At 38.1% G+C, this 16,130-nt stretch overlaps 1 pseudogene; it reads right to left on the bottom strand.

The window, feature by feature from the left end:
- The window catches only part of LOC122488199, a 58,366-nt pseudogene extending 52,737 nt beyond the window's left edge, over positions 1–5,629 (bottom strand).
- Between the last annotated feature and the right edge of the window lie 10,501 nt (positions 5,630–16,130).

Genomic DNA, 16,130 nt, shown 5'->3' with positions numbered 1-16,130 from the left:
ATGGCCTCAGAATCTAGATAAAGATCACAGGGCCTCCTCTAAGGAAACTTGTACCCAGAGTTGAACGTTCAACAACATAAGCAAACTGAATAAACCTTATTCCAGATTGTCTTTCCGTGGAAAGTTTTGGAAGTATACTAAACCAAGTTAAATCCAAGGAAGTAAGCATTCAAAGAAATGTTAGGGGTGCCTGGGTGGCTCAGTCGGTTGAGCGTCCAAATTTGGCTCAGTATCTCTAGGTCTGTGAGTTCGAGCCCTGCGTCAGGCTCTGTGCTGACAGCTCAGAGCCTGGGGCCTGTTTCAGATTCTGTGTCTCCCTCTCTCTCTGCCCCTCCCCTGTTCATGCTCTATCTCTCTCTGTCTCAAAAATAAATAAACGTTAAAAAAATTAAAAAAAAAAAGAAATGTTAAATGATTAATATTACTGATGATATAAACACCATTAATTCATATCGTTCATGAACCATTGCATGTCAAATAAGATGCAGTACAAACACATAAAAATATGTGCCTCATAAGAAATGCAATGAAAATTTAATCAAAACACAGTAACAAACATAGAAGTGATAATTTGGGGATTTTGTCTGATTTTGTCAACAGATAATAATAAATGGCAATAAAGAAAATCCAAGTCACTATTATGGTTGATTTCTATTTAGTATAAAAAACCATTAAAATGCTGGAAGAAAATATTTATACAGTGATTATCTGTGTAGCGTTGGGAAGTGACAGACATTACATTCAACATTAAAAGAAGAAAATTCACAGAAAAATAAAAAAGATCAATGGATTTGAGTCCATGGGATGTAGAAACTTTTTCATTACAAAAAACAAGAACAATTAAATTAAAAGACACATTTAGAAAGCTATGGATAATAGGTAAGAGAAATAAAGGATGAATGAGCTTAATATCTATGGAGGAAAAATATTCTAGCAGAGTTTGAGGAAAGGTCATGAACAGGTAATTGGCAAAAAATTAGTGTAGTAGACATAAAAAAGCAGTTCAAAATTCCTAATATTCAAAACCTGGTGGGGCCACTGGGTGGCTCAGTCGGTTGAGCCTCGGACTTCGGCTCAGGTCATGATCTCACAGTAGGTGAGTTCGAGCCCCGCATCGGCTGTGTGCCGATAGCTCAGAGCCTGGAGCCTGCTTCCGATTCTGTGTCTCCCTCTCTCTCTGCCCCTCCCCCGCTCATGCTCTGTCTCTCTCTCTCTCTCTCTCTCTCTCTCTCTGTCAAAAATAAATAAACATTAAAAATTTTTTTAAAAAACCTGGTTAGGTCAGAGAGTCCCCCCCCCACCCTACCCCCCACCCCGAGATAAACTGCAGAAAGGTCCATGGTCCGCCCCTGGCAACATTATCTTATGGCTTCAGTGGCCTCTGTGTTATCACCTGACATTGTTGCAAGATCCATCCTAATGGTAAATATGAGACAATTTATCTACTCAAAAATGTCTTGGAACAGTAGGCCTCAGAAAAATAGCATTTAATGGCTTCCTAAAATAAATTCTCCAATTTATTTTGTAGTGAAAGAACTCCTCTCATTTGGTGACTCAGGAAGCACATCTGTATATTAACATCAGTATAATATATTTCTATAGGTGAGAAACCCATTACCTTGGTCTTCCAGCCCCACTGGGGACCCCTGACTGGCCCTGCCCACAGGACACAGAGAGGAATTAAGAGGGGAAGTGTAGACGCAAATCTGGACAAAGCTCTTCTGATCACGGCAAACAACAAAGACCCTTATGGCCTAATGTTGCCCATTGTTCACTTCTGGTGGGTTGTCTGGTGAGGGTAGGAAAGAAACTTCATCAAACACTGTTACCTCCAACAGGCAGGAATCGCTAGCACTCAGGTAAGTCCTACGTGATTAAGAAGGGCATCTTGATCAGTGGTTCTTGTGTTTAAATGTGTTCACAGGCAGGGGTCATATTGCTGAGGAAATGGAAGTTTGCCTCAGCTCCTCATGGGTCAGGGAAAGAACTGACTTCCCTTCCCTGTCAACAGCCATCGGTCCTTTTGAAGACGTACAAATCATAACCAGTTGTGGAGTTCAAAAGCTTGATTTCCACTTCATATTGTTTATTAATTATTAGGAAGTTACGTAACAGATTATTATTTTTTACATTGTGGAATTGTTGTGAATATTTTGATTTCAATGCTCTCTCTGAAAAGCTAGTGGCTGTGAGTGTGTGTGTGTGTGTGTGCTTGCGCACATACACGTGTAATCTGAGCTGCACACAGTCGCAAAGATTCTTTGCTTGACCAAAATTTAGTCAGGCCCCTGAACCTTCTCCTCAACCCATCTGTGCATGTCACTGTAAAAACCGGTGTCAGCAAGGACCTCCAACCATTGATATATTGTCACCCTGATCACCCTGGATATCTGATCAGGTTCCTCATCCTGCACCCTCCCCCAGGATGTCTGATCATCCTGACTTGTCTTTGGGGAGAATCCTGTTATGCCAGTTTAGCCAAAAGCCGCCCCCCACACACACTTCTGTTTCCTCTTAGTGATTTCTGTTTACCGACTTCTCCCCTGTCCTTGGTTATAAATCCCCACTTGCCCATGCTTTGTTGGGAATTGAGCTTGGTTCTGTATGGACGCCTTTTCTCCCCCACTTCATAGTCCTGGATAAAATCTGTTTTGATCACTTTACTGTCCAACTCTGGTTGTTCCTTCGAGAACATGCATACACAACAACAAGCATTGTTTTACCAGAACCCTTTTGAATGCTGATGATTTAAAATTTAATGTTTACGAAGTTTATCACAAAGCCTTTTTTAGAACCAGACCAAATCCAAGATTAGCTCCAGGATATATTTTACTGTTTACTTGAAAGGGGAAAAAATTGCCTAAATGTGGTTTTATAGGCTTAAAGAATTACTTGAAAGCATTGGTTGTAAACTGCCTCTTTATCCTACTACTTTGAAATATAGTCGCAGAGCAATCTGGTGTAAGCAACAAAAACTTCCTATGAGTCTGCTGAATGTTGAGAACAAATGCTTATTTAACATTATTTTGCAATAGGAATGAAATAAAGCACAAAATCTCAAATAAACTGAGTACACCTTTTTCTCCCACTTTTTAATGTGAAATCTAAAGTGCATTTTTAGAAGAGATTACAGTTACTCTATCATACTGTATATACATATATAGATACACATTCAATATTATATATATATATATACACACACACACACATAATACACATATATTATTACTACATATAGAGTATAAAACATAAATTAGGTTATTTAACCTCAATTTAAGAAAATAATTTGTAATATTCACTCGTTGACTTTATATAACATTTTTTTTGAATTTCTGTTCTATCCACTCAAGAGTACGAAAGAATTCATTCAATCTTTAACCCACAAACTTGTTGAGTGTCACTGAAAAAACTCTTGGTATGGATTTTATAAAATTTGATCTGATAAAAATGAATAATGACTATTTTTATTAAATACTCCTAGTGAATTATTTGATCATGGTTTTAGACATGTTATCTTCTTATGTATATTAAAATTATAAGTACTTTTAGAGGAATGTCTTGGAAAATTGGAAGTCTATGGATTATACATGGGAACTAAAGCTATACAAAAGGAGCTCAAAAAGTATATTTACGGATCACTTCAGCAAAGCCCAAGGTTATTCTCATGGAACATTCTATATATCATGTTTTTAGAGCAAAATATTGGATGAATAGTCACTACTTAGGCCACATGAAAACATTAACCTATGAGGTTAAGGTAGACTCAGGGAAAAATAAGCCTCAGACAATTGTTTCTGGTGACTCATGTTTGAAGTCCCTAAGCTACTTCATAGCTATTATATTTTGAGAACTTCTATTCGAAATATTTGGATATTTTATTTTAAGTATAAAGAAAAAATCCTTGGTTAAATAGAGATTTTCTTTCATTGATTTAAGGGTTTAGATGTGTTCTGTCTATTTTGTTGTATTTTTTAAAAAGTGTTAGTGGAATATTTAGTATCATTCAAGAGATAATTATCTTTAATTTCTTAATCCGTTCTACTTTTTCTCACAAATATATTTTATTTACAAGTGTTATCAAGTTTTTTTTCCATATATATACATATATACATATATATACACATATATACATATATATGGAAATATATATGGAGATATATATATGGAAATTATATATATATATATTTTTTTTTTTTTTTGTTTAAGGTAGGCTTCATGCCCAGCATGGAACCCAATGCAGGGCTTGAACTCATGACCCTGAGATCAAGACCTGAGCTTAGATCAAAAGTGGAACATTTAACTGTCTAAGCCACCCAGGTGCCCCTCAGTTGAACGATATTTTTAAAATTTTTATTGAAATTTTAGTTAGTTAACCTACAGGGCAATATTGGTTTTCAGGAGTAGAATTTAGGGACTCGTCACTTACATACATATATTGGCCAGTGCTCACCATAAGTGCTCTTAGTACCCACCACCCATCTAGCCCACCTCCCTCCATCAACCCCTAGTTTGTTCTCCAGTCTCAGGAGTCTCTTGTGGTTTGTTTCCCTCTCTCTTCTCTTTTCTTAGTTGAATGACATTTTCTCCATTTATAACTGGTATGTTGGATATGACTAACTCACTGCCCAATTAAAAGGCAACTTTCCCTCTCTCTTTCTCTCTTTCTGGCTCACTCACTCATTGTCACTTCAAATTATTATATTTAGTCGGGGTATTTTTTTCCCCTGCCTCTGAAGCTTTCTAGCAGATTCCATTAATTTTTGGCCAATTTTGCTAGTAAACAATCAATGGTCACTGTTGCCTCATTAACAAAACTGTCTATTGTCTTGTGATTTACAAGACTTGAAGCCTATCTTATGATTCAGTTTCACCCTCACCGGCAATGAGGAGGAGGAGGCCAAGCCCTCTGCTCTCTACTGTCCACGTTATCTTCTCTGTAGCTGCTCCCACCTCAGCGTCAAATCTGGCGGAAAGGGCGAAGTGGTGAGGGAACATGCCTCTCATCAGATTGAATGTCACGTGGTCCCAGTTTCAGCAAAAATACAGTAACTCCATCCCTCCCAGATCCTTTTTCTTAAAACTAAAAATGTCTGGACATAGCACATCAGACAAGCCTAGGAGGACTCAGAAAAGTGGGAGGAAGGAGGACTTCCCAGAGAATTCCAAGAAATCCACCTCTGGGTTTCTCACTACCTCTTACATCCTGGACAGAACACCATTAGAAGCCTTCAACCAGGAACCTCAAACAAGCCCAGATAAAAATAGCTCCAAGAAAAGCTATTGCCCCTAACCATAAGACCAGAAAAGGGAGGATAGATAGAATAAAAGCTTTCCAGAAATACCCTCCCTAGACTTGTCAAATATCAACGGGAAAATGGCAGTTCTTCCGGATTCTCCCAACTGTCTATGATTTCAGTGAGGTTGAGTTCAGAGCTGATTTTCCATCCTGCCACCCCCCTCCATAGAAGCCAGAGGCAATGCTCCAATTGCCTGTCACAGTGGTGTCAATTGGCCAGGCAGGAAGGTGGTCCCCCTCTTCTTCCATAAGGCAGAATGGGACGATGGCTCTCTGCTTCTCCAGCCACAGCAGTGCCAACAGGCAGGGCAGAGTGGGGGCCCGATCTTCCATCTTCTGCTGAGCAGAAGCAGGCAGTCCTCCAATTGTTCTGTCAAGATAGCCTTGACAGAGATCAGCACTGGCTGCCTCCACCCCCACCTGGTGTCCAGAGGTCTCAACATGGCCTTTGAGCATCTGTCTTTGCCTTCACCCACAGTGGTGGTGACGTGGCACCATGGGGAGCTGAGCTTCCACTCCAGCCTTACAACAGTGAGACTGAACAAGGTGGCGCAGCGAGGATAGGCTTGTCAGCACCTTAGTCCCCACGCAGTTCTCGTGTAGCTTAGAGCCAGGGGAGAGCTGAGCCTCCACCGGGACATGGCATCAGTGAGGCGGAATAACATGGTGGGAGGCAAGGCCAGTTGGCCTTCTGTTCCCTCCTCCCTCCTCTGTTGTTCTAAGGGCCCAGCAAGAAGCTGAGCTTCCGCCCACACCCGGCAGCAACAAAACAATCCGGGGAAGCCTTTCTCTGGAGTAAGCAAGGACGAGAGAGAAGCTGAGCATAGACCTCAATTCAAAGTCAGTGAGGCAGTGTGTGTAGGTGACCTACTTGAAAGGTGCTATTGTGGATGAGAAAGGAGTGAAACTTCCTCTCTACCCAATTGCGATGAAGCAGGGTGGGTTAGCTCTGTACTTGAACTGTAGAGGCAGAACCTAGCAAGACTGAATTCCAAATGGCATACCACAACAGAGAACTATTTGAAAACAAGGAATTTAAACAGTCCCGAGACTCATAATATTATGTCAAAAAAACCTGGATACGATAGAAAAGTCATCCATAAAGGATTGAATACGAAGATGTGCAACTTGAATGAAATGAAATAACGGACACCAACATCAAGATGAATCGGATGCCGGAATCATCAGAAAGGGGGTTTAAAATATAAACATGCTTCAGGAAGAAATGACAAGTTCTTTTGAAATAATAAAAAAATAGAAAACCCCAGAAAATAAATGGAAATTAAAGCAAAGTTCTAAATGAAAACTTAAAACTAAAAAATAAAGTCACTGCAAAAAAAAAAAAAAGGAAAGAAAGAAAAGAAAAGAAAAAGAAAAAGAAGAAAAACCACCTGGGTGGTTGGCATGGTACAGTGGGAAAAGCAAAGCATAGAATCAGTGCACCTGAAGGTTGGCAAGAGAATGTACCCAATATAAACAGGAAATAAAGTAGAGGTAAAACATGAACAGGATTTCAGAGATTTTGGAATAATAACCAAAGAGTTAACATTTATAAAATGAAAGTCCAAGTACATAAAGAAAGAAGGAAGAGGACTGAAAAGGGGATTCTTAGAAATTATGGCTGAAAACTTCCCAAAGGAGGAAAAATGAATGAACATGTAGATTCTAGATGCTGAGTGAATTCAAATAAGAAAAACCCAAAAAACTCACACCCAAAATACATCATAATTGAGCTTCTGAAGAAACAAGACCAAAAAAAAAAGTCTTTAAAATAAAGAAGAGAGAAGAGCTAATTCAAGAAACCAAGATTTGGGGGCACCTGGGTGGCTGAGTCGGTTGAATGACCAACTGTTGATTTCAGCTCCGGTCATGATCCCAGGGTTGTGAGATTGAGCCTTGCGTCAGGCTCTGTGCTAAGCGTGCTCGCTCTTTCTCTCTCTCTCTTTCTCACTCCATCTGCCCCTCTCCCTTGCTCATTCTCTCTCTCTCAAATAAAAAAAATATATATATAATATGTATATTTGTACATATATATACATATTTTATATATATACATATATATGTATATATATATTTCCATATATACATATATATTTCCATATATACATATATATATTTCCATATATACATATATATGTATATACATATACATGTATGTACATACATATGTATACGTATACGTATATGTATATGTATATGTATATGTATATATGTATATACATATATGTATGTACATATATATGTGTGTGTATATATGTATATATATAAATATATAATGGAAAATTTGTATTTGTATTTGTATATATGTACATATATATACATATTTTATATATGTACATATATATGCATATATGTATATATATACATATATATATATATATATATATATATAATGGAAAATTTGTACCTGAAGCAAGGGTGGGGGGCAGAGGGAAATGTCACAATATTTTGTAAGAGAGCTGGAGTGGCTCTAGGGACATCACACAAAGTGGACTTTAAAACAAAAATTTTTACTAAAGATAAAGAAGAACATTTCATAACACCAAAAGTGTCAATCCATAAAAAAAAAATTATAAATGTACATCCACCTCACAAAAGATCACCAAAAGAAAATACAGATTGAAAGGAGAAATAGACAATTAAAAAAACAGTTGGATACTTCAAAGCCCACTTTCACAATGGACAAAGAGACAGAATATCAACGAGGAAACAGAAGATGTGAATCGTATTATACACTCACTAACAGACTACGTGACTATGGATGAAACAAACATTAGATCCAACAATCACAGAACATGTGTTCTTTTCACATGCACACTATCCTTCCAGACAGGCATGCAAGGACACAGAACAAGTCTAGATGGAATTAAAAGGATTTATGTCATAAAAAATATATTCTTTGAGCATAGTTGTATGACATTACAAATAAAAAGGGAAATTAAGGGAATTCACAAATGTGTGAAATCAATTACACTATTCAAAACTCAAATGGATCAAAGAAGTCACAACAGAAATTACAAAACACTTTGAGATAAATGAACGTAAAAATAAAATATACCAAAACTTATGGAATGCATAAAAAGCAATGCTTAAAGGAATATTTGGGGCTGTAAATACCGATATTAAGAAAGAAAGAAGATCTCAGATAAATTGCCTAACTTTCCTCTTTGAGACCCTGGCAAAGTAAGATTAAAATAAACACAAAACATGCAAACGAAATAACAAAGATGAGATGAGAGTGGTAACTAATACAAAAAATATAGTATAAGCAAAAATAGAAGAAATCAACAAAACTAAAAATTGGGTCTTTGAAAAGATCCACACAATCAACAGACCCTTAGCTAAAATAGACCAAGAAAAAAAAAATGAGAAAACTCAGGGCGCCTGGGTGAGTCAGGCAGTAAAGTGTCCCACTTCACCTCAGGTCATTATCTCACGAATCATAGGTTTGAGTCCCACGTTAGCCTGCTTTGGATTCTCGCCTCTATCTCACTGCCCCTCTCGTGCTCATGCTCTCTCTCTCTCTCTCTCTCTCTCTCAAAACTAAATAAATAAACATTAAAAAATGATAAAACTCAATTTACTAAAATCACAAATGAAGGAAAGTTTTTTTTTACACCAGTCACAGAAAGCCAAAAAGGTTATAAAAGGATGGTATGAGAAAATGTATGCCAACTATATGAATAATATACAAAAAATAGGCAAATTTAACAATGACACCAGCCAATGAAACTGACTCATGCAGTCATGCAAAATCTAATGACAACTAGACGAATGTATTAAAATGAATGTATTAAAATGTATTAAAATGGTAATTGAAAATTTTCACACAAAAAAACAGAGCAGCCCGCTATGATTTCGCAAATGAATTTTAGCAAAGAAAAAATCAACCCCAAATCTTTACAGATTGTTTCAAACCAGGGAAAGACAGCCCGTGAAAACTGTAGATAAATATCTCTTCTGTATGTAGATGCACATATTTTCAGCACAAAGGATTATACACCATGATCAAGTAGAATTTATCCCAGGAAAAAATTTGACTTAACATTAAAAAATCCATTAATATAAAATACCACAACAATCAGATGAAATCAAAGAGAGAAAAATAAATGATCATCTCAACATGGGGAAAAAAGACTTGACCAAATCCAGAACATCTTCATGATGAAAACACTCAACATACCTTCTCATCATGATAAAGGGAATCTGCAAAAAGCCTGAAACTAACATCATACTTTACAATGAAAAACTAAATCATCCCACCCTAATGTCTAGAAAAACATAAAGATGTTCATTCTTATCAATTCATTTTAGCATTGTAATGGAAGTTCCAGTCAGGGCTACCAGGTAAGAAAATGAAATAAAAAACATCCGTATGAGGGGTGTCTGGGTGACTCAGTAGGTTAAATGTCTGACTCTTGATTTTAGCTAAGGTCTTGATCTCATGGTTGTGAGACCAAACCCTGCATTGGGCTCTGTGCTGGGTGTGGAGACTGCTTAATATTCATTTTCTCTCTCTCTCTCTCTCTCTCTCTCTCTCTCTCTCTCTCCCTCTCCCCCCCACTCTGTCCCTCCCCTGCTGCTCATGTTCACACACACTCTCTCTCCCTCTCTAAAATAAATAAATAGACATCATTTGAGAAAGAAAGAAATAAAACTACTTATATTCACAGGTGACATGATCTTATACAAAGACAATTCTAAGGGATCTGTTAAAAAATCTATTAAACTAAGTACACACACACACACACACACACACACAAACACACTCCACCAACCAACAAAACATTCAAAAAGCAGCAGAATACAAAATCCATGTGAAAAATCTCTTGTACTTTTATTCCAGCAATAAAAAAATACAAAGAAAGAAAGAAACAAAACTCTTTCATTCACAATAGCATCAAACAACTGGCTGGCTCAGTCGGCAGAGTGCGCAACTTAATCTCAGGGTCATGAGTCCAAATTCCATGTGGGGGGGGGGGTGGTGGAACCCACCTAAAACAAAAATCATAATAAAAGTAAAACAAAACAAAACAAAAATCCAATTACATGCCTAGGAGTAAAGCGAACAAAAGAAGTGTAGGAGTTTACACTGAAAATCTCAAACATGGTCTAGAAAAGGTAGAGAAGACATAGGTAAATAGAAAAATGTCAACCTCAGATATAATAAGATAGCAATACTCATCTAAAAGTTGTAAAGAGTTAATATAACATCTGTAAATGTTCCAGCTGCTTTTTTGTTTTCAGAAATTAATACGCTGCTCCTAAAATTCACATGGAAGTGCAAGGGACCCAGAAAAATCAAAGCAGTTTTGAAACAAGCAAGAAGTGTTGCAGGACACCCCCCCTGACTCCAGAACTTGCTCCAAAGATGTGTAATGAAGATGTGATACCAAGGGGCGCCTGGGGGGCTCAGTCGGTTGAGCTTCCGACTTTGGCTTAGATCATGATCTCCCGGTCCGTGGGTTTGAACCCCATGTCGGGCTCTGTCCTGACAGCTCAGAGCCTGGAGCCTGCTTCGAGTTCTGTGTCTCCTTCTCTCTCTTGCCCCTCCGCCTCTAGTGCTGTCTCCAAAAACAAATAAACGTTTATTAAAATTAAAAAAATAACAGATGTGATACTGGTCTAAATGTTGACATACAGATCAGTGGAAAACAACTGACAGCTCAGAAATAAACTTATAAGGGTAAACAACTGACCTTCAGCAAGTGTGTCAAGACAATTCAGTGGTCTTTTTGACAAACGGTGCTGGGAAAACTAGATAGCCACATGTATCAGAATGAAGCTGGACCCCCTCTTACATCATATACAAAAATGAACTCAAAATATATAAAAAAAAAGCCCTATGCACAAGACTTAAAGTATCAAACTCTTAGAAGGAAACTTAGGCATACATTTTCATGACCTTGAATTAGGCAATGGTTTCTTTTAAGTATGACACCAGAAACACAGCAATGAAGTCGACAAAAATAAAAAATAAATAGACTGAACTTCATCAAAATTAAAAGAGTTTATTCTCCAAAGAGTGCTACCAACAAAGTGAAGAAAGACAACCCACAGGTGAGAGGAATATTTGCAAATCATACACCTGATAAGGGTCTAGTATCCAGACTCTGCGAAGAACTATTACAACTCAACATGAAACGATAGACAAACTCATTTCAAAAGTGGAAAATCATTTGAAGATCCATTTCTCCAAAGAAGATATACAAATGGCCAACAAGCACATGAAATGATACTTAACATCCTTAACCATGAAGGAAATGCAAATCAAAACCATCTTGAAGTACCAGCTCACCCCTGCAAGTTTGACTATCATCAAAAAAAAAAATGAACGATATGAGGCACTTGGACGGCTCAATCGGTTGAGCTTCCAACTCTTGATATTGGCTCAGGTCATGATCTCACGGTTCCTGGGATCAGCCCCTGTGTCCAGCTCCGCACTGACACCTGGGAGCCTGCTTGGGATTCTCTCTCTCTCTCTCTCTCTCTCTCTGCCCCTCTCACTCTCTCTCTCTCTCTCTCAAAATAAATAAAATAAAAACTTAGGGGAAAAAAGACAAACAATAACAAAAGCTGGCAAGGACTCTGATAAATTAGAACCCTCAGCACAGCAGATGAAATGCACAATGGTAACCGTTGCCTTGGAAACAGTCTGAGTTAGGGTGTTTATTCAAAATAAACCTCAAAACATTAACCACAGACTTGCCAAATGACCCAGCATTTACGTTCCCAGCAGGTACACACTCAAGAGAAATGAAAACATATGTCGGCACAAACGTGAATGTTGACAGCAGAATTATTCAGAATAACCAAAAAAAGAAACAACTCAAATGCCCTTCAGCTGATGAATCAATAAACACTGTAAATATAGTGTGTGTCCATAATTGGAACAGTTTTTTGGTCATAAAAAAAATAAAGTACTGATGCAAACTACGTCACGGATGGACCTTGAAAACATTCTCTAAGTGAAATGAGTCACTTACAAAAGGTGACATGTTGTAGCATTACATTATTGCAACATACTCAAAATGGGCAAAATCCATAGACACCAAAGACAGATTAGAAGTTGGGAGTAGGGGGAAGGGTACGGGGTTCTTTCGGGGTTGTTATAGTGTCACAATATAGAGGTGATATTTGGGCAACTGTGAAAATCCTAAAAGCTAGTGAACTGTACACGTTAAAAGGGTAAATGTTATGGTATGTGAATTATATCTTGGTAAAGGTATTATGAAAAGTAGCATAAAACTACAAGACACACAAATGAGTACAGGTAAAATGGGGTAAATTGGAATGAGATCCATGAATTGTATCAAAGTCAATACGCTGGTGATGATATTGTACTGAAGCTTTGTAACATGTTATCATCATGGGGAAACTGGATAAAATGCAGATATATATGAATATATGAAAGAGAGAGAAAGGGGCAGAGAGAGGAAAGAGAAACCCAAACAGGCTCCACGCTGTCAATGCAGAGCCCTGATGCAGGGCTCGAACTCACAAACTTGCAAGGTCATGACCTGAGCCAAAATCAAGAGTCAGCCACTTAACAGACTGAGCCACCCAGATGCACCTTGAAATAACAGTCTTAAGCATCAACAAGGAGGGAAGAGGAGGAGGATGGTGAGGATTTACTTTTTCCTTTCCTAGGTCTATGCACACAGGGGGGGTATGGGGGTGGGGGGGAAGGAAGGCTGGCATCCTGCCTGTCTGTGGGATAGAGAGGAGCTCTCAGAACAGCTTTATCCAACGATATTCTCACAAAATCTCTCATTTCTTGAGATGACAAAGGCTTACAGGAGTTCTGTGGCAGGTTCTTGGAGATGTTCCCTTGATAAGTCTGCCTGTTGGCCCTCGAGAGCAGTCTTTCTCACACTCCCTTTGGTACACAGGTAGTGTTCAATCAAAAAACCAATGTAGGGGTGCCTGGGTGGCTCAGTCAGTTAAGCGTCTGACTTTGGCTCAGGTCATGATCTCACAGTCTGTGAGTTCAAGCCCCGTGTCGGGCTCTGTGCTGACAGCTCAGAGCCTGGAGCCTGTTTCAGATTCTGTGTCTCCCTCTCTCTCTGACCCTCCCCTGTTCATGCTCTGTCTCTCTCTGTCTCAAAAATAAATAAACGTTAAAAAAAAAAAACAATGTAGGAGAGCTGCCATGCTAATATCAGCTAAAGCAGGGAAAAGAAAATTTTGTACTGGACACCTGTTAAGAACAGCAAGACCGATTTTATTCAAATGATTCAGAAAGGCAGAGAGATTTCAGTATATCACGGAACTCAACTCAGAATACACCTAAGGCAACTGGGTATTTACAACCAACAAACAGAGCGAGGGGGTCTGTGCATGGAAAGTTACCGGGAGGAACATCAGGGAGAGGGATCCGTGCTCCATTGGCCTCTAGGGATTCTTGCTCAAGGCAGGCAAGGACTTGAACACCAAGGGTGCGGAAGAACGGCTTCATCAGGGTCAATGGTAGACTCTCCAAATGGATTCAGTGGGTTTTGTTGTTGTTGTTGTTGTTGCTTTGGTTTTGGTTTTTTGGGTTTTTTTTTTGGTTTCTTCGATTTTTGGGTTTTGGGTTTTTTGGGGTTTTTTGTTTTGTTTTTGTTTTTGTTTTTGTTTTGTTTTCTTGCCAAAATCTGGCCTCAAGGAGGATGGACAGAAAGGCTGAGGTCAGGCTTAGCGGAACAAAAGGTTCAGAGGTGCCTGACTAATGTCTGGTCAAGAAAGGAGTTCTTGTTACACATAATTTTTAAAAATTTTAAATTATTCCAGTGTTTCAGGTATTCCAACAACAATATGGCTAAAGTAAATAGGCTATATTAGGCTGTGAAGCATTTTTTTCAACTTCTGATTGAAATGATACACCCAATTCTATTTTTGCTCTGTAGTGTTGTGGGAGTTCTATTTTGTTTTTTGTATGCAATCATGCACAAGGTAAAAAGCTTTACAGGTTCATGACACATTCACCAAGATACATTTGTAAAAATCTCTCTTCCTATTATAACTGGGGAGTTTCTCAAATTGTATTCCATTTTGCATGTATCAACTTGGCCTTTGAGAGTTCCTCCAGATTTGGTTGTATATTTTACATTCCACGAATGTGCTAGGGATCTCTCTGCATTATTTCTTCCAACTAGATGTGAGTCTACAATTATCTCCACATAAAAGTTTTAACAACAGCACGCTACACTGTGCATTGTACATTGAAGGTAACACAATGTCTTTGCAGGATTTTGGTGCCCTAATGACAATAATGATCTTAATCAAATCTTGGAAACTGTATGGAGTCAGGACATGACAGTCACTTTACATCTGTTCTCTATAGCAAGTGACATAATATTTTTGCATCAAGCTTATGTAAAATGCTCTCCTGAGATTATTTCCACCCATTTTGTGTCTTTACTTCTAGTCAGAAGGATTTTAAGTAGCACAAAATAAAAAAACGATTATGTAATGAAAACAAACAGTGGGGACGGAACAGATTAATGGCAGGCTTTGGTGTGGGGAGGGCAGTTCTGAACACAAAGTAGCTGCCTGAAGAAGTCTCTGAGATACCGAAGAGTTTCTCTGTCCTGTCGGTGGGGTTGACCACTCATATTTTGGCATTTGCCACACTTCATGGAACTGTGTGCCAAAAATGTGAATTTTTCTGTATGCGAAATACAAAAGTTTTTAATAATATTGGAAAAAAAGATATACTACAAGCAAGCAACTAGAGAAGAATGCCAAAAAAGATAAGCACATCATAAATCTAGGATAATTACTTTAAATTCCGTATTAAGGGACTGTGTACCAGGTATACATATTGGATTCAAAGAAGCATTATTTTATAGTTTAGAACTCCGTGGTAGAAGGAAAGGTCAAATATGCTTTCATTTATCATGGAAAGTTTTCTAACTTTTTCCATACCATAATTTATCAAATAACCTAATTAAATTGCTTAGAATATAATTATGTGAAGCCTATCTAAGGTCATGCAATTATGGGTACATGAGAAATACCTTTTTATATATCAACAAAGGATTGGATAATATAAATGACAAATCACATGTTCTGGAATCACAACTCCCTTCTATGAGTACCATAAATATTTTTCTGTTGAATTAAATTAAAACTTTGAGGAAATAAATTTTATGCCCTTGAAATTAAGCTGAATGACTATAAATCATTTAGCAAAGATGTTCTTCTAAATATCTACAGTCTTCCCCTCAGCTCAGAAGGGAAAGACTATGGATCATATTTCCCAGGTGCTTTCTAAGACAGGAGTGATAGAATCTTCATGTGGGCAGAGGGATCGCTAAGAATAATCAGGGTCAAACTCTAACATGCCAGTTAGGTACCTGCTTGACTGTGGGCTATCTCCAACAGAAGGCATTTAAACATTTCTCTTAGAAAATTGTAGCTCTCCTCACAGCAGAAATTTTCAGATTGAACTTCTTCAGTAATTAATCAAAACTTGGCCCAAGAAAAAAGTCACCTTGATTCACCTTCTCACACATTTTGGGGACGTCTTTCTAAAACAAAAAGTAGATTTCTATGGCATGAATATTTATGGTTTTTTAAAATGTTTTAATGTTTTTGATTTTTTTTTTTTTTTAGAAAGAAAGAGAGTATGTGAGTGGGACAGAGGGGCAGAGACAATCTTAAGGAGGCTCCATGCTCAATGTGGAGTCCGACGCAGGACTTGATCCCACGACCCTGGGGTCCTGACCTGAGCTGAAATCAAGAGTCAGACGCTCAACCAACGGAACCACCCAGGTGCTCCCATTTATGTGTTTTATTTTTTTCCATTGGATACTCTTTCCTGCTTTGTCAAAGACTAGTTGGCCACACA

This window comes from Prionailurus bengalensis, chromosome A2, assembly GCF_016509475.1.
Source record: "Prionailurus bengalensis isolate Pbe53 chromosome A2, Fcat_Pben_1.1_paternal_pri, whole genome shotgun sequence".
In the NCBI taxonomy this organism is placed as follows: Eukaryota; Metazoa; Chordata; class Mammalia; order Carnivora; family Felidae; genus Prionailurus; species Prionailurus bengalensis.
Note: the sequence above shows the minus strand (reverse complement) of the source record. Positions and strands in the feature narration are given on the sequence as shown.